General features: G+C 44.7%; 1 protein-coding gene across 5 annotated transcripts in view; it reads left to right on the top strand.

Annotated features, from left to right (window-relative positions):
* The window catches only part of CHST8 (carbohydrate sulfotransferase 8), a 495,888-nt gene that overhangs the window by 103,301 nt on the left and 369,813 nt on the right, over window positions 1–22,774 (top strand). Inside the window, exon 3 of one of the 5 annotated variants that reach the window (XM_069739213.1) lies at window positions 297–378. The exons of the other annotated variants lie outside the window; for them this stretch is intronic. The gene's annotated coding sequence lies outside the window, so the exon portion shown is untranslated. The remainder of the gene's footprint in view (window positions 1–296; window positions 379–22,774) is intronic. 5 annotated transcript variants of the gene reach the window in all.

The raw sequence follows: 22,774 nt of genomic DNA, 5'->3' as shown, positions 1-22,774 counted from the left end.
CCTGTGTTATATACTGCGTGGGCTTTGCTATATAATACATGGGCTGTGCTATATATTAAATGGGCTGTGTTATATACTATGTGGCTGCTATATACTACGTGGCTGTGCTATATACTACGTGGCTGTCTGTGTTACATGGGCTGTGCTATATACTACGTGGGCTGTACTATATACTACGTGGCTGTGCTAAGCGCGACGTACATAAATACATGTATGTTCTAGAATACCCGATGGGTTAGAATCGGGCCACCATCTAGTGATAAATAGTTACAGACCTCTCCATTCTTTTTTTGTAGATGTGAAAACTTGGAAAATCGGCAGTGTATGAAATATTAATTTCCCGACTGTAGAGAATGCAACCAAAACGCATGCATCAGGGTAAGACAGGTGAAGATCTGGAGATATCATAGATCGAGGATGTGCTGTATTTATCTGCACTTTTTATGATGATGCACATTATTGTTATGTCAGCATGAAATCCATATGTCTTCAGCGCAATATCATTAACAGGAAGGAAGCAAAGGTGACACCGGATACTATGTAACCTCCGCACATAACTCCATAATAAACCTGGAGCAGAGAGGCACTTGGCTCCATTAGTTAGAATGCCCCTTTGGGACTATTTAAGTCAAATGTATCAAGGTTGAAGAATCTTTTAAGGTTGTTCTCATTCTTAAAGAAAGCGATCGCTCTTTTCTGTCCGAATGACACCTGTGCCCTCCCCATAAGTAGGTTGCCATGTTGTTGTGCGTGTTATATCTTGGGTTCAGCCATTTCTTTTATCTTCTCCTGGGAAAGCCAGTGTGGCATCCTCAACAGAGCTCATAGAAGTTGTTATACAGATTTTCATTACTTAGGATAAAAAAGCCAAACCAGAATAGGTCAGTATTGACTTTTAGGATTGCTAGAGTCCCTATTTCCTATTTATTTGCATCATTAGTTTCCCATGGCCGATAAGTCTCCTTACACCAGCTGGGCACTCTCCACAAAATAAAAGTTGCCCCTCTAGATCACATTTCATGGGTAGAACATGTACCCATTATTAACTATGGGGCTGTTCACTTGTTCCTGTTATTCTGTCGACTGTGCGTCTCTAAAAAAAAAAAAAGAAAAAAAAAATCACTGAGACATATAAACTTTTGATTGAGGTCACGGATCAAAATTACCAATACAAGTCTATGGGTCCATGAAAAATCATGGACATCACCCAGAGGCCATCCATGTACACTTTTTTATGCTTTCTGCATTTAATCCAGTTCGATTTTGATCCAAGGTTAATCAAAACCGCCAATGCAAGTCAAGGGGTCCGGGAAAAAAATTGGACTGCATTTGGATGACATCCGAATGCAGTCCAATTTTCACAGACTATCAAAAAGGAGAAGGTGGAGAATTATTTTTTTTTCATTTCGAGATTTTCTCGTGCGTGAAAACAATCAGAAGTGTGATTGATGTTTAACACCGCAGATCACAAACTAAGCAATTTGGGGATCGGGGCGCCCACTGATACACATGATCTTATTAATCATTAGTTATTTTCAGAGATTGTTGTTTTAAGTCAGCAGATAAAGCTCCTTACTAGTCAGGTAACTATGTGCAAGATTCACAAGACAAAGCTTTAATAGCTGAATATTCCAGTTGGTGACGGCTCCAACAATCCTGTCTCCAAAGTTGACATCTCGCCCGATCCTCATACATCGCCCTGCTGAGTGCTGCCTTTCCTTGTAGGTTGCCCTTTTTCCATAGAATTGGCAAATTGTCCTTTGATCCAGAGCCTACGACGCCTCATTCCTCACCCGTCGATAAATAACACTGTGAAATAATCATGCCTTAATAGAGAACACTTAGCCGTACTCTAATATTTATAAGACTCCTTTTCTTTTTTTTTTTTCTTTTTCTTCATTCTTGCTCCTGATTAAGGAGAAGACAAATTCGAGTCATTTATTTCCGCTCTGGTGACTTGTAAATATTTATCTTGCAGTGACACGCAAATTACGGCGCTCATTAGAGGCGCTCTCGCATTCTGCCGGCATTGTATATGGGCTCACGCTTGTGTGTTTTTTTTTTTTATTTATGTAAAACGCCTATTTTTAATGTTCCCTTCCCTGTCGGGAAAGATCAATTGTATTCATATGCTTTTTTTTTTTTTTTCAAATGTTAGAAAATGACTCCTGACATTAGAGCTGAGATGGAAATCACAAAGTGGCAACCGGTGATTTCCAAATAACGCTGTAAGCACAAAAGTGCTCTAATTACCATCATTTTTCCATATTTTTTTTTTTAATACAAGTTGCAACATTGTCAACCGCACCATTGTCTTGAAAGAAAATATATTCCTTGCATTTAGCTTCTCGCATGGATAAAGGAGTGTATTCATCGGCTGTCTTTAGCGCCACTCCCCTGCCTCTTGGCTTTTTCTTGCTGGGGTGCAGTGTGCTGCTGAATTATTGAGTGCTTGGAGAAGCATTGTCAGTGCCCGATGCCGGTGGCAGAGACAACTTTTCTTCCTCAGCATTGGAGTGATTCAGCCAGATTCAGAGAATTATTATTATATAAATGACACTTGGATCAAACGATAATCCTAGTTTTATCACAGTTCCCGTTTAGCGTGATCCGATTCTCTTAGAAGGGAGAATCGTAGCACTAAGGAGAAGATGGAGAACAAGATTTCTCCATCTTCTACATTGTGTGAGTGCTCAAAAAGTGGACTGCGGTCCGATCATTTCCTCGCATCCGTAGCCTTAATTGGGTTTGTGCCATCCGATTTCCTCTGCAAATCGCAGCATGCTGCAAATTTTTTTCTCGTCCAGAATAGGCATGAATAATCCCTTGCAGATCTGCACTGCCCCATAGGATAACATTAATCTCCCATAAAGCATCAGACAGTACTAATCCGATATATACAGTCTAAAGGGAACCTGTCGGCTGCTCTAACCCCCCAAACTACCACCATGTCTTTATTGAATTCTGTATCTACTTTTAGCATACCCCTTTTTTGAAGCTTATTAATTTTTGATTCACCATAAACTCAATTTTAAAAGTGCGCTCATGCTCTGCAGACATGATTTGCAAATCTTGAATATGCATGCCCCCCTGCCAATGCTGGGTGAAGCCGGTTGTATGTTCCCCAGCTTCATCAGCCCAGCGAGGCCCCATATACCACCAATGACACACACCATCCACCAGTGGGTCGTGTGTTTCATCAGTGATACATGGAGGCTGTAAAACCAGCCTTATACTATGTTCACACAGTGCGTTTTTGCTACTTAAAGGGAATCTGTCACCCCCTAGACGATTGTGATCTATTACTATGGGCATACATGTAGCAATGGTTAAACCAGTCTTACCTGTATGCCCCATAGCTGCGGTGTAGATCTTGAGAATTGCAGTTATAGTGTTTTATGTTAATAATGTCTTCCAAGCTCTGGGGCCAGCGGAGTAAATAGGAAAATCCAGCTCCATGGACATATTTATGTGACTAAGCATAACACGCAGGACATGAAATAAAACTTCATGTTAGGACTGACACGTTTCAGGATTAAAGATGCTGTGATGCCTGAAACGCGTAGATACAGACAAGATGTTTTATTGCACACCCTGTGTGTTTATAAGAAGTTTGCACGTCCGTGGAGCTGGATTTTCCGCTTTCATCCACCATTTCTTCAAGCTGAGACTTATTCTCCTTGCTCCAGACTGTATATAATACACAAGCGGTGAGCTGGAACTCCCTTTTCCATTTTTTTAATCAATAATAAAATAATTAACCTGTAAATATATTTGCGTTTATTTTGTTGTTCTTTTGCAGTGTGAGTTTTCAGGCCAAACCTGAAATAGAGGGTAAATTAGGTAAAAAAAATGACTCAGATTTGCGCATTGCTTTATGTGAGATTAGAGGTTATTTTATCATTTTTTTTTCCCTCTGGGGTATTGTAATTTGCATTAAATTACTAATACTTTTCTATGGAGGGCGCTTTTCCTACTGATAAACTGCAGCTTAGGAGGACTTGCCTTTTCTTGCTTTCCAAGTGACACCATCTTACAGATGAATGACTGACTTGTGACATTTACCTGCGGTTTTAACATTCTGCCTTGATATATGCAGAGTAGCTTGTAGCTCTGGGTTATCGTCTAATGCGGAGGCTTTGTCATGTATAAGTCTGTGTGTCGCAGACGCGTGGTATAATCATAGCCGGGAATGATATCTGCAGTCATTGAGCGCTGACATGCTCATACATTATATTGTCACTGTAACATTTCAGAGGAAATACAATTGTATCATGTCAAAACCTAATGCAAACAAGCAGCCAGCGCATCCTGCAAAGCTCATCACTCACCTTACCGCAGACATTAGGAAACCTGCGCAGCGACAACCGTAAATATGGACTCGCACGGTAAAATATTGAGGCACAGGGTGATTTAAATGGGCTCCATATTTACTGCGCAGATGAATGCAATCCGTCGTTACAAGCTGTGAGACATTTCAGGCTCCTTGTTCTCAGAACCTTTTTTTCATCCCGAGGTTTTATAAACTATAAGAAGAAGTATACAGCATACTTGCTGATGTTCTCCCTCTATCCTCTACTGACTGACACGAAGTCACATGCAACTAATGGCTCTCACATGTCGTGTCCTCATCCCCTGACCGCTTTCCGTCTTCACATGTGCAAATGAGAAATATTATTTCGTTAGGCAAGGAAGGTCGTTTCTGACCACTCCTGCAAGGAAGGGTCTCGTTTGCTCCCGAAATGCAAAATTATACAAATTTGTAAATACCGGTAGTCTTCATTTAACACATTTTGCTGCTGTAGACTCTGTGCATCGCCTAAACTTAGCTAGCTGTCATGCTGCTTCTAAAATTGCTTTCATTAAAAATATCTGCTGTAGGGGCTGTGTATCTCTTTAAAGGGGTAATCAGGGAATTGGCTTATTTTTCTATTTCGGGCTTCGAATTTTAAGACCCTGATCTCTGCCGGTTCAGGGTGGTCATGAGCCGCCCCTGCCATTTTTTTGGCTTCCAATGGCATCACGTCAACAGTACAGCCTTTTTCGCTTACACTCCACTTTGCTCTGTCAACAGAGCATAACTGCCGATGGCACGATGCTTGATGACCACTGGCTCCCTGCTGCCTAACTATGGAAAGCCGGCTGTCAACCAGTAAGATGTCCACAGAGCAGACCTGAAGAGAAAAAGCTGCTCTGTTGATGTGAGGCTAAAAAAAGCAGCAGACCGACATCAGTGATCAGCGCTGGACAGAGCAGGCAGCTAGTAAGTTTTTAGCCCTGTAGGGAAAAATAAGCAAAGTCTTGGACAACCCCTTTAACCTAACCAATTGGCATGCTGATTCTAAAATAGTCTTCATTAAAATTGTCCCATCTTTTTGGTGTAGAGTCTGTGCATCTCCTTAATCTAGCTAGTTGTCATGCTGCTGATAATATAGAATTGACAGCACACAACTCCTGGCTGTTTTGGAATTCTCTGCTCTCCCTGTTCCTCTTACTTTCTCTCTGTACACAGCAGATCAGATTGTGGAGAGGGCAGAAAGCATCCAAGTCTTCAAGGAGAAGGGTACATCATACAGGCTGAAGATGGAGTAGTAAAGGGGTAGGGAGGAGGAATCACATAAGCTATGTATTGATAACTTTTCATTGGAAGAGATGGGGAATTCATATGCAATGTGCACATCCGTTTTTATCATAACAAGATTGCAGAGATCCCTTATAGGCTGTAGAAGCAGAAAGCAGCACAGGATGGAGTCTGTGCTGAAGCAGGAGATCTAGTGAATACCGAATCATCCTGGACACACTCCTGACATTCAGCATGTGCAGTGTGACCGGGGAAGACATAGCCACAAAAACTCTGTAACTGGGCGCAGGTTGCAAACCTTCAGGTGGTTCCAAAGTCGATGATGGAATACAGGTTGTAGACTGAACCTGCTCATCGGAGTTGTATGGTAATTCAAATGTCTCAGACTCAAGATGGGAAAGCATTTATTAAGTTTCTGAAAATGTTATGTAAATTGTAAATTTTAATTAGACGTTGTTCAGAAGTGGCGCTTTCTGTAAACTCGCCCTTAATAATGATGCAGCGTTCTGTATCTGCCATCATACAATACAGAGACTCAGAGACAGGGAGCTTCTTTGTATACATTCTTATTTTTTTGTCAGCCAAGGCCACATATTTCAGCACGGCACAGATTGTTCTAAGACTTCTTCTGGTAAGAGAAATTTCTTACAATTCAGACTGGGGGCACAAATGTAAAGTCTTGCAAGGTCATCCAATTCAGACTCGATTAAAGGTCCCTCGGGATTGAAATATGTGTGAAATGAGGTTTTCACAAATTTTGTGCTCCTGTGTTATGTGTTGATGGGCACCGAGGGAGTAAGGATGCAATCCAGACTGCTGACGAATCCTCCGACTGTACTGAATGGCCATGACTTTAAGTCATTGTTATTTGTTTCGAGTAAAGTTGGGTAACCAGCTCTGGGACCACCATCACTACTTTTGAAGGGGATTGTCAGACAATTTTCCAAGATTACTGAACTGTAAATCTAGAGGTATCTCCTATATAACTGCTCTGGAGTCTTAGGATGATAAAAGACATCCAGTTTGCATGAGGCTTACCTTGGGACCTTCACTTTGTCCATAGTTATCAGCTGCTTTAGCTGAGTAAAGGTACCGTCACACTCAGCAACTTTGCAACGAGAACGACAACGATCCGTGACGTTGCAGCGTCCTGGATAGCGATCTCGTTGTGTTTGACACGCAGCAGCGATCTGGATCCCGCTGTGCTATCGCTGGTCGGAGCTAGAAGTCCAGAACTTTATTTCGTCGTCAGGTCGGCGTGTATCGTCATGTTTGACATCAAAAGCAACGATGCCAGCAAAGTTTTACATGGAGCGAACAACCAGCGAGAACGAGAAGTGAGTCGCCGTTACGTCACTGGATCGCTCCTGCATCGTTCTGGAGTTGTCGTGTTTGACTTCTCTACAGCGACCTAAACAGCGACGCTGCAGCGATCGGCTCGTTGTCTATATCGCTGCAGCGTCGCTGAGTGTGACGGTACCTTTAGAAAGAAAAAAAGATTACGGTAATTACATACTGTTTATGCAAGCTAATTAGTATAGTCCTGTGATTACAGCAGCCTCTGCATTGTGAAGCAGAGACAATGTGCAGCAAATGCAATGTGATCTATTGGGTGTTTTGCCTAATTGTTGAGGTTCAGAAAGATCTGGTAACATTTTTTAAGCTTGTTGTAACCAACATTTGTTAGAAAAATGAACTTGGTAGTCTGTGTTGCCGAAGTAGATAACCACAATAAACCGAGGGAACAGCAATGGTGAGCTTAAGCGGTTCATTTAGAGGTTGAACCAGCTTCTTCCTCAGGAGACCACAGTAGTAAGTCCACTGTAATTAATATTGTGGTACTCCTGAGGAACAAGTTGGTTTAAGTTTGAAACGCGTAGAGAATAAACTGCTTGATGGTTATTATTGCTGTTCCTCAGTTCCTTGTTCTCTACATTGATAAGATCAAGCGGGTTTATTCTCTACGCATTTCAAGGTTGAACCAACTTCTTCCTCAGGAGGCCGAGAGTAATTGATTACAGTGATCCTTCTTCAGGAGTCCAGTGGATTTACTACTGTGGTGCTCCTGAGGAAGAAGTTGGCTCAATCTCGAAACGCATAGAGAATAAACCACTTGATCTTCTCATTGCTGGTCCCCAGTTTCTTGTTATAGTCAGCGTGGACTATCACCTTCATTCTTCTACCAGTTGTTTGTTACGACCAGACTCTCGATTTGAGGGCAGCAGCTGATTCATCTTCATTCCTCCGTTGTGGTTTAATACAAGCAGTTCCTTAATTTTTTCTAATATATATTACTTCTTGGATAAGACCCTACTGTGCTTGATGCCTCCCCTCCATTCTTCAAACATTTTTGGGCTGTAAAATTTGGCTTGGCCTCTGTAAATTGTTCAGCAGTGCTTGATAAGTAAACATTTTTGGGAACTTCATCTTATGTAATAAACTTGTAAATTTACCTTCGTATTTCATCAGGTAATTACAAGCTATTCATTTAAGCTAACTAGTATGGTCCTGTGATCACAGCAGCCTCTGCTTTGTTTGAAGCAGTGACTAGGAGTCAAGTCTTTTGGGATGTAACTTGGGTTTTACCTAATTGTTGAGGTTATTGTCGGAATGCTTAGGCCGTAGTAATCAGGGCTCACGGCAGCCTTTTGGCCCGCAGTATTTTTGATGAGGAACTTTTTTCGTGATCTTCATGTTTCATAATAAAGTGGCTTATTCTCAGTAATTGTAAAATTGCCTTTGTTTTTTTTTTTTAAACCATGGTCTATTACATCTTGGAGGGATAAATTACAGCTGCTCCATCTAGTATCCTGCATCGTGGTGTACACCAGCAGCAAATACACGAGGAGTGTAGAGTTTGTGCAAGTATCATGAGTTCTTGGTGCTGATTCCTCTGCGGAACATACATCCTGACGTGTAAGGATTGATTGTGCTTACAAGAAGAATCCCGGATGTACAACAGCTGGACGCAGGCACCACAGGCAGGTGTACGGAACAATATGCAAGATTTACTGAACAGCTGCAGCACGCAGCACTTCTTTATATAGACACAATTTATTAGGGGAAGTCAGGATTGCGCATTATTTGTGCTGTGATCAGCATTGTACAGCAAGGTGGGTTATATACGGTACTTAGTAAAGGGACTGCAGAATCACTTGATTTTTTTACCTGAACAAAATCTATACGTGTGAGCAGATACAGAATATTTGTAACCCCTAATGTTAAGCACCGAGAGTGGTTCACACTAGAGATGAGCGAATCTCCCAAAATTTGATTTGTGAGATTTCCATGAAATCAGCTGGGAAATCAATTTATTATGCTCTGGTTTCAGGAGAGAGGGGGAATAAGATACTATTCTTACCTCACTCCTCACCTGTCCTGGCACAGCAGCTATTCACCTGGTCTTACACTGGCTTGTTTACTCATCTCCCTTCCGGATCCCTGCCTGGTCCTTCATTGGCTCATTTCCTTTCCTCCGGCTCCTCGTCTGATCCTCCGCTGGCTTGTTTCCTTACCTCCCTTGGCTCCTGGCCTAGTCCTCCATTGGCTCATTTCCTTTCCTCCCTCTGGCTCTTTACTTGGTCCTCTGCTGACTCGTTTTATTTCCTCCCTCTGGCTCCTGGCCTGGTCCTTTGCTGGCTCGTTTCCTTTCCACCCTCCACTCCTTGCCTGGTTCTCAGCTGGCTCATTTATTTTCCTCCCTCCGGCTCCTCGCCTGGTCCTTCCTTGGCTTGTTTCCTTTCATCTTTCCGGCTCCTCGCCTGGTCCTTCCTTGGCTTGTTTCCTTTCATCCTTCCTGCTCCTCACCTGGTCCTTCCTTGGCTTGTTTCCTTTCATCCTTCCGGCTCCTCGCCTTGTCCTGCGCTGGCTTGTTTCCTTTCATCCTTCCGGGTCCTCGTCTGGTCATCCAATGGCTTGTTTCCTTTTCTCCTTCCAGCTCCTTGCCTGGTCCTCCAATGTCTTGTTTCCCTTCTTTCTTCAGGCTTCTTGCCTGGTCATCCAATGGCTCATTTCCTTTTCTCCTTCCTGCTCCTTGCCTGATCCTCCAATGTCTTTTTTTCCCCCTTCCTCCTTCCGGCTTCTTGCCTGGCTCGTTTCCTTTCCTCTCTCTAGCTCCAATTTTCACTTTCCGACATCTTCATTCTTTGGCACCTCCTGTATTCACTAGGTGTCATGTAATGTCATGATGTCACTGGATGCCAAAGTGTGAAGATTGAAGATGAGACCAGAGTCGGAGGAAGAGAGTCAACTGGACATTGAGCAGAGTACTGCGGTGCAAGGACAGTGAAGAGATGAAATGAGTATAGTGGGTTTTTTGTCTTTTTTTTTTTAAACTCCTTCTTGCCCTAAACAGAATTAAATTGATTCTACCATATTGAATCTAAAAAAAAAAATTTGGATTCTGGAAAATCAACATCTGAAGTGAATATCATTTGCCTCAATTCAACGATTGTTCAGGCCTCATTCACACTGACCAAGTTTCATGAGTGATTTTCATCCAAGTTTCACCAGAGTTTAGTCGAGTCTGAGTGTCATCATGTCATTTCTCATACGTGAGAAAAAAAAAAGTTTGTCCATCTTCTTTAACAGTCCGTGAAAATTGTATCGCACTCGGATATCATCCGAGTGCTGTCCGATTTTTTTTTTTTTTTTTTTTTACACGGACCCATAGACTTGCATTGTCACTTTTGATCCAACAGTCAGATCAAAATCTGACATGTTTCTGCATGGACTGTTTGGCTTGGCGAAAAATCAGGACATGTGAATTACCCCATTATGGGTACGAGTGCTATCTGAAAAGATTGATATCACTCATATGTGAAAAATGAACGTGTGAATGAGGCCATACACTGATTTATTGCTATGACTGTCACTTGAAACCAACAGAGGACCTTAAAGGGAACCTGTCACCCCGAAAATCGCGGGTGAGGTAATCCCACCGGCATCAGGGGCTTATCTACAGCATTCTGTAATGCTGTAGATAAGCCCCCGATGTTACCTGAAAAAGGAGAAAAAGACGTTAGATTATACTCACCCAGGGGCGGTCCCGCTGCTGGTCAGGTCGGATGGGCGTCTCCGGTCCGCTCCGGCGCCTCCTATCTTCTTTCCATGACGTCCTCTTCTGATCTTCAGCCACGGCTCCGGCGCAGGCGTACTTTGCTCTGCCCTCTTGAGGGCAGAGGATAGTACTGCAGTGCGCAGGCGCCGGAAAGGTCAGAGGCCCGGCGCCTGCGCACTGCAGTACTTTGTCTGCCCTCAACAGGGCAGAGCAAAGTACGCCTGCGCCGGAGCCGTGGCTGAAGATCAGAAGAGGACGTCATGGAAAGAAGATAGGAGGCGCCGGAGCGGACCGGAGACGCCCATCCGACCTGACCAGCAGCGGGACCGCCCCTGGGTGAGTATAATCTAACGTCTTTTTCTCCTTTTTCAGGTAACATCGGGGGCTTATCTACAGCATTACAGAATGCTGCAGATAAGCCCCTGATGCCGGTGGGATCACCTCACCTGCGATTTTCGGGGTAACAGGTTCCCTTTAAGGCTGCCTTGCTTTTTGAGGAGGTTGTGGAGCAGAAACTGGGAGAAAGCTCTCCAAATCCTTAGCGAAAATTTGAAACTTCATGCTCCGAAAAGATTTCTTATTTACATACCCTTATATTTTACGTGCATTACAGCGTGAAAATATGCAACAAAAATAGTTTTGTAATTAAAACGAATAACAAAAAGTAAACAAATGATTGCTTTTAATAATAAAAAAAAAAGTGCTTAAACATAATAAACTCTACAATCTATTAAACTATAATCTAAAATGAATTTTGGGGGGTTCAGAGAACAACACAAAAATCCCCAAACATAAAAAAATAAAAATGAAAAAAGAATTTGTAGTAAAATTTCAGATAAATAAAAAAAATGTTTTTTTGGGGGATGATGCTTAGTGCCATTCTACCTAATTTTCTACACAGCATAATATTTTTGTAAGTGGTTTATATGATTCCACGGTTGTTGTTTTTTTCCAGATTATCCGTCAGTGAACTGTTACTGTAGTGGAGAAATGTGACTGCATACTGGCTGGTTATGGTTCAGCGATGAGCAAAATAAAGCGAGCTCCATTGTAATTCCAGCTGATCTATATTTTATTACCGTATATTGTTCTCTATGAGGACAGGAAGAAGTAATTGAAATAGGGTCAGCAGTCCATAATACAGCCGTCTTTTCTAGCCGGTTCAATAGCTCATAAATTCCAAGAATACCAAATAGAAATTCTTTGTTTCTTTAAAGAGCATTCCCTCTAAAATAAAGGAGAATCGCGTGTCCTTGAGTCGTCCGCCTCTGTCTGGATCATGCACATAGATCTCTTTGCAGGAGAGATGGGCGATAATAACTACTGTAATACGGCCTCCATTATGGCTCGTACAAGGTTGTCACCTGTGGAGCAAACTTTTAGCTTTCCCCATAACACCACTATAGCTAAAAAGAAGCATTACACACTTTTTTTCTTGCAAGCAATGTATTTATTACATAATGCACTGACAATTGGGTCCTGTGGTGAGAACGAGAAGTCTTTAATAAATTGTAAAAATTTGTGCACCCCCCCTTTTTTTTTTTTAATTAGAAACTTTTTCACATTGTCTTTTTTTTGTTTTTTTTTGTTCCTGCTATCATATCGATTTACGGAGCTTAATATGACAGTCGTAGACAGAAATAAACTGGCTAAATGAATTTACACTTGTACGGCTCTTGTTGAACAACACCAAACAATTACATTACGGCGGGCGTAATTACATTCCTCGGATTGGAGCCTCTCATTATTGCACTTGGCAAAGAAAGGCGTCCCAAATACTTATTACAGATGTCTTCGCAGTTAATCTCCGCGTGCTGTAGACCGTGCTTTACATTCTCCTTCATTATCATTTGCAGGCAGAGTTGTTGCTCTTTATGTCAGTGATATGATGGAAAGATTGGGAGGCAGCACAAGCGATGGTGACAATGGCGCAAGGGTCAGCAACTTTCAGCACTCCAGGTGTTGGGAAAATAACAACTCCCAGTATCCCAGCTGTGTAGGCACTGCGATCTCCTGCGGTGATGTCAGTATTGTCTTTTGTTTCCTCCCCTTCCCAGGAGTTGTGCTATGTTCCGTACACAGCCAGACACAGTCAGTTTTTAAAATGAACTTTCGTTTGTGGGAAAACCCCTTTAATGGGACCGATTTCCTCTGCCTGTAGACGCGTCGCGCATCTGCCGCCGGGATCAGCCGAAAAATTCACTGCACCTGCGCAGGCGCAGTAAATCAGGCCGCAGATATCTTTGTGCAGACAGATAGCGGCAGTCACATTAAAACCGTGCATGCGCTTCTCCTGTACAAAGATGGCGGCGGTCAGCGAATCATTCGTTTGATCCCGACGGCAGCGTGTTAGTGACGGTGTTCTGCTGGTGGTACCACTCAATGATTTGGTATCCGATATATGAAGTAATATAATCAGATATGTGAGGAACTATCCAATCTATGAGGTAATATAATCCGAGATATGAGGTAATATAAACATATATAAAGTAATATCTGATATGAGGTGAAATAATCCTATGTTAAATAATATAATCCAATATATAGGGTGATACCCATATATGATGTGATCTAATCCAATATGTGATGTAATATAATCTGATATATGATGAAATATCCAATATGAGGCAATATCTGTTGCATGAGGTAATATAATCCCCATATATCAGGCAATATAATCCTATATGAGAAAATATAATCTAATATATTAGGTAATATCTGTTAGGACTCTTTCAGACGTCCATGTCTCCGGTATGTGGTATGTGGGGTGACAGTTTTCACACGTACCGGAGACATTTGCACACGTAGACCCATTCAAGTGAATAGGCCTGTGCACATGTCCACTTCTTAACAGCAGCGCGGTCTGCAAAATGTCTTGCACCCATGCACATTGATGACACACGAATGATATCCATGTGTTATCAGTGTGACACATACCGGCGACTGGGAATCAGCGGTACTGTTCGCTCTGTTCCCCGGCGACTGGGAATCGGTGGTACTGTTCGCACTGTTCCCTGGCGACTGGGAATCAGCGGTACTGTTCGCACTGATCTCCGGCGACTGGGAATCAGCGGTACTGTTCGCACTGTTCCCCGGCAACTGGGAATCAGCGGTACTGTTCGCACTGTTCCTCGGCGACTGGGAATCAGCGGTACTGTTCGCACTGTTCCCCGGCGACTGGGAATCAGCGGTACTGTTCGCACTGTTCCCCGGCGACTGGGAATCAGCGGTACTGTTCGCACTGTTCCCCAGCGACTGGGAATCAGCGGTACTGTTCGCACTGTTCCCTGGCGAATTGGAATCAGCGGTACTGTTCGCACTGTTCCCCGCCGGGTGCTGAAGACCGCTTTCATCGTTCTCCCATGCTCGCACTGCGTGATAAATTTTTCATGGTGACCTGCAGTGAATGCACCAAGTTGTACTGAGGTGAACTCACTGAATTTTTCTCATGTTGCTGAGGTCACCGCAGTTCATCCCAGCTGGGAGTGCAGCCTCAGTGACCCCTGGTAACCCCAGATCATCACTGATCCTCCACCAAATTTCACAGTGGGTTCAAGACACTGTGGCTTGTACGCCTCTCCAGGTCTTCGTCTAACCATTAGACGACCAAGTGTTGATCTGGGGTTGCTTCAGCAAGGCTGCAATTGGGCGGTTAATCTTTGCGAAGGACGTATGAATCAAGCCGCATACAAGGTTATCCTGGAAAAACAGTTGCTTCCTTCTGCTCAGGCAATGTTCCCCAACTCTGAGGACTGGTTTGTCCAGCAGGACAATGCGCCATGCCACACAGCTAGGTCAATGAAGGTGTGGATGAAGGACCACCACATCAAATCCCTGTCATGGGCAGCCCAATCTCCAGACCTGAACCCCACTGAAAACCTCTGGAATGTAATAATCAAGAGGAAGTGGATAGTCACAAGCCATCAAACAAAGAAGAACGGCTTACATTTGGGTACCAGGAGTGGCATAAGGTCACCCAAAAGCAGTGTGAAAGACTGGTGGAAAGCTGCCAAGACGCATGAAAGCTGTGATTAAAAATCATGGTTATTCCACAAAATATTGATTTCTGAACTCTTCCTGAGTTAAACATTAGTATTATTGTTTCTAAAGAATTATGAACTTGTTTTTTTTGCATTATTTGAGGTCTTCAAGCAATGCCTTTTTTTTGTTATTTTGACCATTTCTCATTATCAGAAAATAAGTACAAAATGTATTGCTTGGAACTTTGGAGACATGATGTCAGTAGTTTATAGAATAAAAGAACAATTTACATTTTACTCAAAAATATACCTGTAAAGAGAAAAATAAGACAAACTGAAAATTTTGCAGTGGTCTCGTAATTTTTGCCAGCGCTGTATAATATTTTGTTATTTCCCTGTGAGAGGGATTTGTGCTGCTGCTCTGTTAAGCTCACCGACAAGTGCATCCCGTGGGCCACATCGTGTCCTCGTGCTGTTCTAATCTAGCACGCAGTCCAAGGTCTGAAAGTAGCGGGTCCTGGGCCGCACCATGCCCTCCCATGCTGGTCACATTCCGATATCGATAACTGAATAAATTGGTGGAGGACGGAGCCGCCGTTTCCTTCTTCCATCAATCAGCGTGTGCAACGGAGACATCAGACGTGATGACTTCACTACATCGCGTCTGATGTTCGGAGAGTCGGTGTACCGGAGACAAGAGCGAAGCACCGGGGGAATAAGATAGAGGTATGTGTTTATATTATATGTGTATGGGATGTGTGCTGTATATAGGGGGCTATGTGATGGCTCATACTGTATATAGGGAGCAATGTGAGGGCTCATGTTGTATATAGAGATGCTATGTGAGTTCTCATACTTACTGTATAGAGGGGGTGCTATGTGGAGGCTCATACTGTATATAGGGGGCTATGTGATGGCTCATACTGTGTATAGGGAGCATTGTGAGGGCTCATGTTGTATATAGAGATGCTATGTGAGTTCTCATACTTACTGTATAGAGGGGGTGCTATGTGGAGGGCTCATACTGTATATTGGGGCAATGTGAGGGCTCATGTTGTATATAAAGGGTTTGTAAGTTCTCATATTTACTGAATATAGGGGGCCCTATTTGGGGGTTGATACTGTATATAGGGGCTATGTGATACAATATGAAATGTGAAGGGCTGTGTGAGGGCTCATACTGTATATTGGGGCAATGTGAGCGCTCATGTGTTATATAGAGGCTATGCGAGTTCTTATGCTGTATATAGGGGGTGCTATGTGGGGGCTTATACTGTATATAGGGGCTATGTAGGCTCTCATTGTATTCAAAGGGGCTGTGTGAGGACTGTATGTGGGGGTTCATTATGTATATAGATGGCTATGTTGGGGCTCATACTGTATCTAAAGGAACTGTGGGGACTCATACTGTATGTGGGGCTCATACTGTATATAGGGAGCTATGTGGGCTCTCATTGTATGCAAAGGGGCTGTGTGAGGACTGTATGTGGGGTGGTCATAATGTATATAGATGGCTGTGGGGGCTCATACTGTATGTAAAGGAATTTTTGGGGGCTCATACTGTATATAGGGAGCTATGTGGGGACTCATTGTAAGTAGGAGGCTGTATCAGAGCTTATACTGTATGTAGAGGGGGCTATGTTCAGCCTTTTAATTTTATTGGGTGTGTCGGCATACTTAATGCTGACCGATATTAATCAATACAATTAATATTGTAAAATAATAATTACATTATGTTATTAATATTGAGCAGAACTCATTTCAGCTTTTTGTTTCGGCCTCCACAACAGTCACAATCTCTCGTGTTGCCCCCACTAGAGTTGAGCGACCTTGACCTTTTTAGAGTCGAGCCGGGTTTCGCGAAACCCGACTATCTCAAAAGTCGGGTCGAGTGAAATCGGCCGATTATGACGTAAAGTCGGGATCGACCGAAACACGAAACCCAATGCAAGTCAATGGGGCAGCATAGTCGGCAGTGAGTGGGGGCCAGGAAAACACCTAGAGTGCCCATTTTAATGTCAAAACCATCCATTCTTCTTAATGAAGCTTGTCAAGCGTAATTTACCTTATAATAATTGTAAGGCATTTGAAATTGGGGGTCATTTGGCTAAAGTTGTGGTGGGTAGGGCTGGTTCAAGTAATTAGTGGGCCCAGGAAATCTGGACCACGTCACGGCAGTGGAGCAGGGAGAGGTAAGTATTTCAACTTTGCAAGTGCTGTGAACCTGAGCAAGCAGGGGGGGCCCACTCGTTGGCATTGGCACTGGCACAGGGCCCCTCAAAGTACAGCGGTGTGTTTGCACGGCGGGGGCGCCTCCCACCGGCAGCAACACTTTTGCGTACTATGAGAGGCCCTGTGCCAGTGACGTCGCCAACTAGTATTCCTCCCCCCACCTGATGAAGGAACCTGCACTTTCATCTGCACCTTCCTCTTTGTCCCCGTGTAAGGTGGTATGGTATGCGGGAAGAGCAACCTGACTTTCAGCAGGGTCACAATGTTGTTGTGTAGCGTGCACGGGGAATGTTGCGTTATGGGTCAATGTACCAGCAGACTCATCTATCACTGGCTGGGCAATGGGCAGGATGAGGAGGAAACACAGATATAGGCCCAAAGAATAAAGTTGGCTAAATGCAGTTCAAAATTGGTAACACAGGAATAACCAGGGGGCATTGCAGTGGAGGACAACTGGAATGAGAGGCTGACACAGAGAGTAGGCCCAAATCAGTAAGTAGTCGAAATGCAGTTCAAAATTGGCAACTGTAGTAAACAGGCGGCACAGCTTTGTTCAGTGGAGGAGAACAGCAAGGAGTGGCAGACACCGATAGTAGGCCCCAAACCAACTAGTACGCCAAATGCAGTTGTTCCGTTTAACCACAATTTAATGAGAGCCTGAAGATAGAAGTTCAGGAAAGGCAACCTGGAGAACACCTTGGAGTGGAACACACCATCTCTCTACACCCCATACCCAATTTGTAGGCCTAATGCATTGTAGTTTCCAAGAACTACTAAACGAGATCCGGAAGATCGAAGCTCAGGAAAGGCAACCTGGAGAACACCTTGGAGTGGAACACACCATCTCTCTACACCCCATACCCAATTTGTAGGCCTAATGCAGTGTAGTTTCCAACAACTACTAAACGAGAGCCGGAAGATCGAAGCTCAGGAAAGGCAACCTGGAGAACACCTTGGAGTGGAACACACCATCTCTCTACACCCCATACCCAATTTGTAGGCCTAATGCAGCGTAGTTTCCAACAACTACTAAACGAGAGCCGGAAGATCGAAGCTCAGGAAAGGCAACCTGGAGAACACCTTGGAGTGGAACACACCATCTCTCTACACCCCATACCCAATTTGTAGGCCTAATGCAGCGTAGTTTCCAACAACTACTAAACGAGAGCCGGAAGATCGAAGCTCAGGAAAGGCAACCTGGAGAACACCTTGGAGTGGAACACACCATCTCTCTACACCCCATACCCAATTTGTAGGCCTAATGCAGTGTAGTTTCCAAGAACTACTAAACGAGAGCCGGAAGATCGAAGCTCAGGAAAGGCAACCTGGAGAACACCTTGGAGTGGAACACACCATCTCTCTACACCCCATACCCAATTTGTAGGCCTAATGCAGCGTAGTTTCCAACAACTACTAAACGAGATCCGGAAGATCGAAGCTCAGGAAAGGCAACCTGGAGAACACCTTGGAGTGGAACACACCATCTCTCTACACCCCATACCCAATTTGTAGGCCTAATGCAGTGTAGTTTCCAAGAACTACTAAACGAGAGCCGGAAGATCGAAGCTCAGGAAAGGCAACCTGGAGAACACCTTGGAATGGAACACACCATCTCTCTACACCCCATACCCAATTTGTAGGCCTAATGCAGCGTAGTTTCCAACAACTAAACGAGAGCCGGAAGATCGAAGCTCAGGAAAGGCAACCTGGAGAACACCTTGGAGTGGAACACACCATCTCTCTACACCCCATACCCAATTTGTAGGCCTAATGCAGTGTAGTTTCCAAGAACTGCTAAACGAGAGCCGGAAGATCGAAGCTCAGGAAAGGCAACCTGGAGAACACCTTGGAGTGGAACACACCATCTCTCTACACCCCATACCCAATTTGTAGGCCTAATGCAGTGTAGTTTCCAACAACTACTAAACGAGAGCCGGAAGATCGAAGCTCAGGAAAGGCAACCTGGGGAACACCTTGGAGTGTAACACACCATCTCTCTCCACCCGATACCCATTTTGTAGGCCTAATGCAGTGTAGTTTTCTACAACTACTAAACGAGAGTCGGAAGACCGAAGCAATGGCAAGGAAACCTGGGGAACACCTTGGAGTGTAACACACCATCTCTCTCCACCCCATACCCAATTTGTAGGCCTAATGCAGCCTACTTTCCGACAACTACTAAACGAGAGCATGAAGATCGAAGCTCAGGAAAGGCAACCTGGAGAACACCTTGGAGTGTAACAAACCCTCTCTCTACACCACGGAAGGGCTGATTCTTAGGAAGGAAGGCTGTCGGAAAGAAGCAGGGCGCGTCCGAGGGTGATTATATTCTTATTAGGTATATACTCACCCTCGGACGCGCCCTGCTTCTTTATTTGTTATGGATGTTTATTTGCAATGTGGTTTTGACTTACTCTATTTTTTTGGTAAATAATGATTTTATTATTTTCATTGTTTTGCATCTTCTTGGCAATAATATAAAGAAGACGCGACAGGACAACACTCGGTGGATGCCATATCTGTGTTTTAAATTGAAAAAAACTTTCAGTTAACTACTTGAAGGAGAAAGTTATTGTAGCTGGTGGCCATTTTTAGTACTGTACCAGATTTTTGTTGTATGTGTTTGTTTTTAATGTTAAAATGTCTGCATTTGATATCTCTCCAGTATTTTCTTTTTTATAAGCAAAATACTTATTTTTATATTTTCTGATGTTGGTTCAAGGGGTACACGGGCAGCAGTAGACAGGTCAGTGGAGGCCTAGTGGAAGGAGGGACCGCAGACAGGCTTCGAAGCCCTAACATAATAAATTGGGCTGGCTGTAGGCAATTTAAAATTGGTTCCAGGGGAACACGGGCAGCAGTAGACAGGTCAGTGGAGGCCTAGTGGAAGGAGGGACCGCAGACAGGCTTGGAAGCCCTAACATAATAAATTGGGCTGGCTGTAGGCAATTTAAAATTGGTTCCAGGGGAACACGGGCGGCAGTAGACAGGTCAGTGGAGGCCTAGTGGAAGGAGGGACCGCAGACAGGCTTCGAAGCCCTAACATAATAAATTGGGCTGGCTGTAGGCAATTTAAAATTGGTTCCAGGGGAACACGGGCAGCAGTAGACAGGTCAGTGGAGGCCTAGTGGAAGGAGGGACCGCAGACAGGCTTCGAAGGCCTAACATAAGAAAAATGTCAATACAATGGTATTGACAGTGCCAGGCATTGAAGGATGTCAGCGCATAGACTAAACATTGGTGGAGCTGTGAGAGAAAATTTTGCAAGTCGTAGAGCACTGTTTGACCTGGGGGGGGGGGGCTGTCTTGTGGCCGACGGTACAGGCCCAGGGCCCCTCATATTACAACGGTGTGTCTGACGTTGGGTGCGCACCACCACCGCCAGACACTTTATTGTACTATGAGGGACCTAGTGGCAGTGCCGTCGACCAAAAGCGGGCACACCCACCTCTTCAGACAAACAGTACTCTCACGGGTGCTGGCGCCAAGTGGCGATAGCACGGCCCCGTGTGGGGACTTTTGCCATTTAGGGAGGTGTTAACATGTCGGATGCTGGACAATCAGGTGCTGCAAATTACGAGATTGGAAAAGTCGTTCAGAATAGTCCACAGGCAAGACCTTTACATAGGAAAGCTAGGTGTCAGCCGGGCAAGGTGGGGCAAAAGATTTCGAAATCCAGTTGTGGTTCATTTTAATGAAGGTTAGATCATCTACATTTTGGGTAGCCAGACGAGTCCTTTTTTCTGTTAGTATTGAACCTGCAGCACTGAATACTCTTTCTGATAGGACACTAGCTGCCGGGCAAGCAAGCTCCTGCAATGCATATTCTGCCAATTCTGGCCAGGTGTCTAATTTGGATGCCCAGTAATCAAATGGGAATGACGGTTGAGGGAGAACATCGATAAGGGATGAAAAATAGTTTGTAACCATACTGGACAAATGTTGTCTCCTGTCACTTTGAATTGATGCTGCAGTACCTGTCCTGTCTGCGGTCATAGCAAAATCACTCCACAACCTGGTCAGAAAACCCCTCTGGCCAACGCCACTTCTGATTTCTGCCCCTCTAACTCCTCTGGTCTGCTGGCCCCTGCAGCTCGTGTGAGAACGATCACGGGCGCTGTGTGCAGGGAATGCCAGAAGCAAACGGTCAACAAGAGTTGATTGTTTGGTTGCTAATATTAGTTCGAAGTTCTCATGTGGCATTATATTTTGCAATTTGCCTTTATAGCGAGGATCAAGGAGGCAGGCCAACCAGTAATCGTCATCGTTCATCATTTTAGTTATGCGTGTGTCCCTTTTGAGGATACGTAAGGCATAATCCGCCATGTGGGCCAAAGTTCCAGTTCTCAAATCTCCGGTTGTGCTTGGTTGAGGGGCAGTTTCAGGCAAATCTACGTCACTTGTGTCCCTCCAAAACCAGAACCCGGCCTTGCCGCGCCACCAATTTCCAGTGGCCCCGGAAAAGCTTCCTCATTACAAATATAACCATCCCCATCATCCTCCTCGTCCTCCTCCTCCTCTTCGCCCGCTAACTCGTCCTGTACACTGCCCTGGCCAGACAATGGCTGACTGTCATCAAGGCTTTCCTCTTCCTCAGCTGCAGACGCCTGATCCTTTATGTGCGTCAAACTTTGCATCAGCAGACGCATTAGGGGGATGCTCTTGCTTATTATGGCGTTGTCTGCACTAACCAGCCGTGTGCATTCCTCAAAACATTGAAGGACTTGACACATGTCTTGAATCTTCGACCACTGCACACCTGACAACTCCATGTCTGCCATCCTACTGCCTGCCCGTGTATGTGTATCCTCCCACAAAAACATAACAGCCCGCCTCTGTTCGCACAGTCTCTGAAGCATGTGCAGTGTTGAGTTCCACCTTGTTGCAACGTCTATGATTAGGCGATGCTGGGGAAGGTTCAAAGAACGCTGATAGGTCTGCATACGGCTGGAGTGTACGGGCGAACGGCGGATATGTGAGCAAAGTCCACGCACTTTGAGGAGCAGGTCGGATAACCCCGGATAACTTTTCAGGAAGCACTGCACCACCAGGTTTAAGGTGTGAGCCAGGCAAGGAATGTGTTTCAGTTGGGAAAGGGAGATGGCAGCCATGAAATTCCTTCCGTTATCACTCACTACCTTGCCTGCCTCAAGATCTACAGTGCCCAGCCACGACTGCGTTTCTTTCTGCAAGAACTCGGACAGAACTTCCGCGGTGTGTCTGTTGTCGCCCAAACACTTCATAGCCAATACAGCCTGCTGACGTTTGCCAGTAGCTGCCCCATAATGGGAGACCTGGTGTGCAACAGTGGCAGCTGCGGATGGAGTGGTTGTGCGACTGCGGTCTGTGGACGAGCTCTCGCTTCTGCAGGAGGACGAAGAGGAGGAGGAGGGGGTGCGAACGGCTACAGCCAACTGTTTCCTAGACCGTGGGCTAGGCAGAACTGTCCCAAACTTGCTGTCCCCTGTGGACCCTGCATCCACCACATTTACCCAGTGTGCCGTGATGGACACGTAACGTCCCTGGCCATGCCTACTGGTCCATGCATCTGTTGTCAGGTGCACCTTTGTGCTCACAGATTGCCTGAGTGCATGGACGATGCGCTCTTTAACATGCTGGTGGAGGGCTGGGATGGCTTTTCTGGAAAAAAAGTGTCGACTGGGTAGCTCGTAGCGTGGTACAGCGTAGTCCATCAGGGCTTTGAAAGCTTCGCTTTCAACTAACCGGTAGGGCATCATCTCTAACGAGATTAGTCTAGCTATGTGGGCGTTCAAACCCTGTGTACGCGGATGCGAGGCTAAGTACTTCCTTTTTCTAACCATAGTCTCATGTAGGGTGAGCTGGACTGGAGAGCTGGAGATCGTGGAACTAGCGGGGGTGCCGGTGGACATGGCAGACTGAGAGACGGTGGGAGATGGTATT

The sequence above is a fragment of the Ranitomeya imitator genome, chromosome 9, assembly GCF_032444005.1.
Source record: "Ranitomeya imitator isolate aRanImi1 chromosome 9, aRanImi1.pri, whole genome shotgun sequence".
Classification (NCBI taxonomy): Eukaryota; Metazoa; Chordata; class Amphibia; order Anura; family Dendrobatidae; genus Ranitomeya; species Ranitomeya imitator.
Note: the sequence above shows the minus strand (reverse complement) of the source record. Positions and strands in the feature narration are given on the sequence as shown.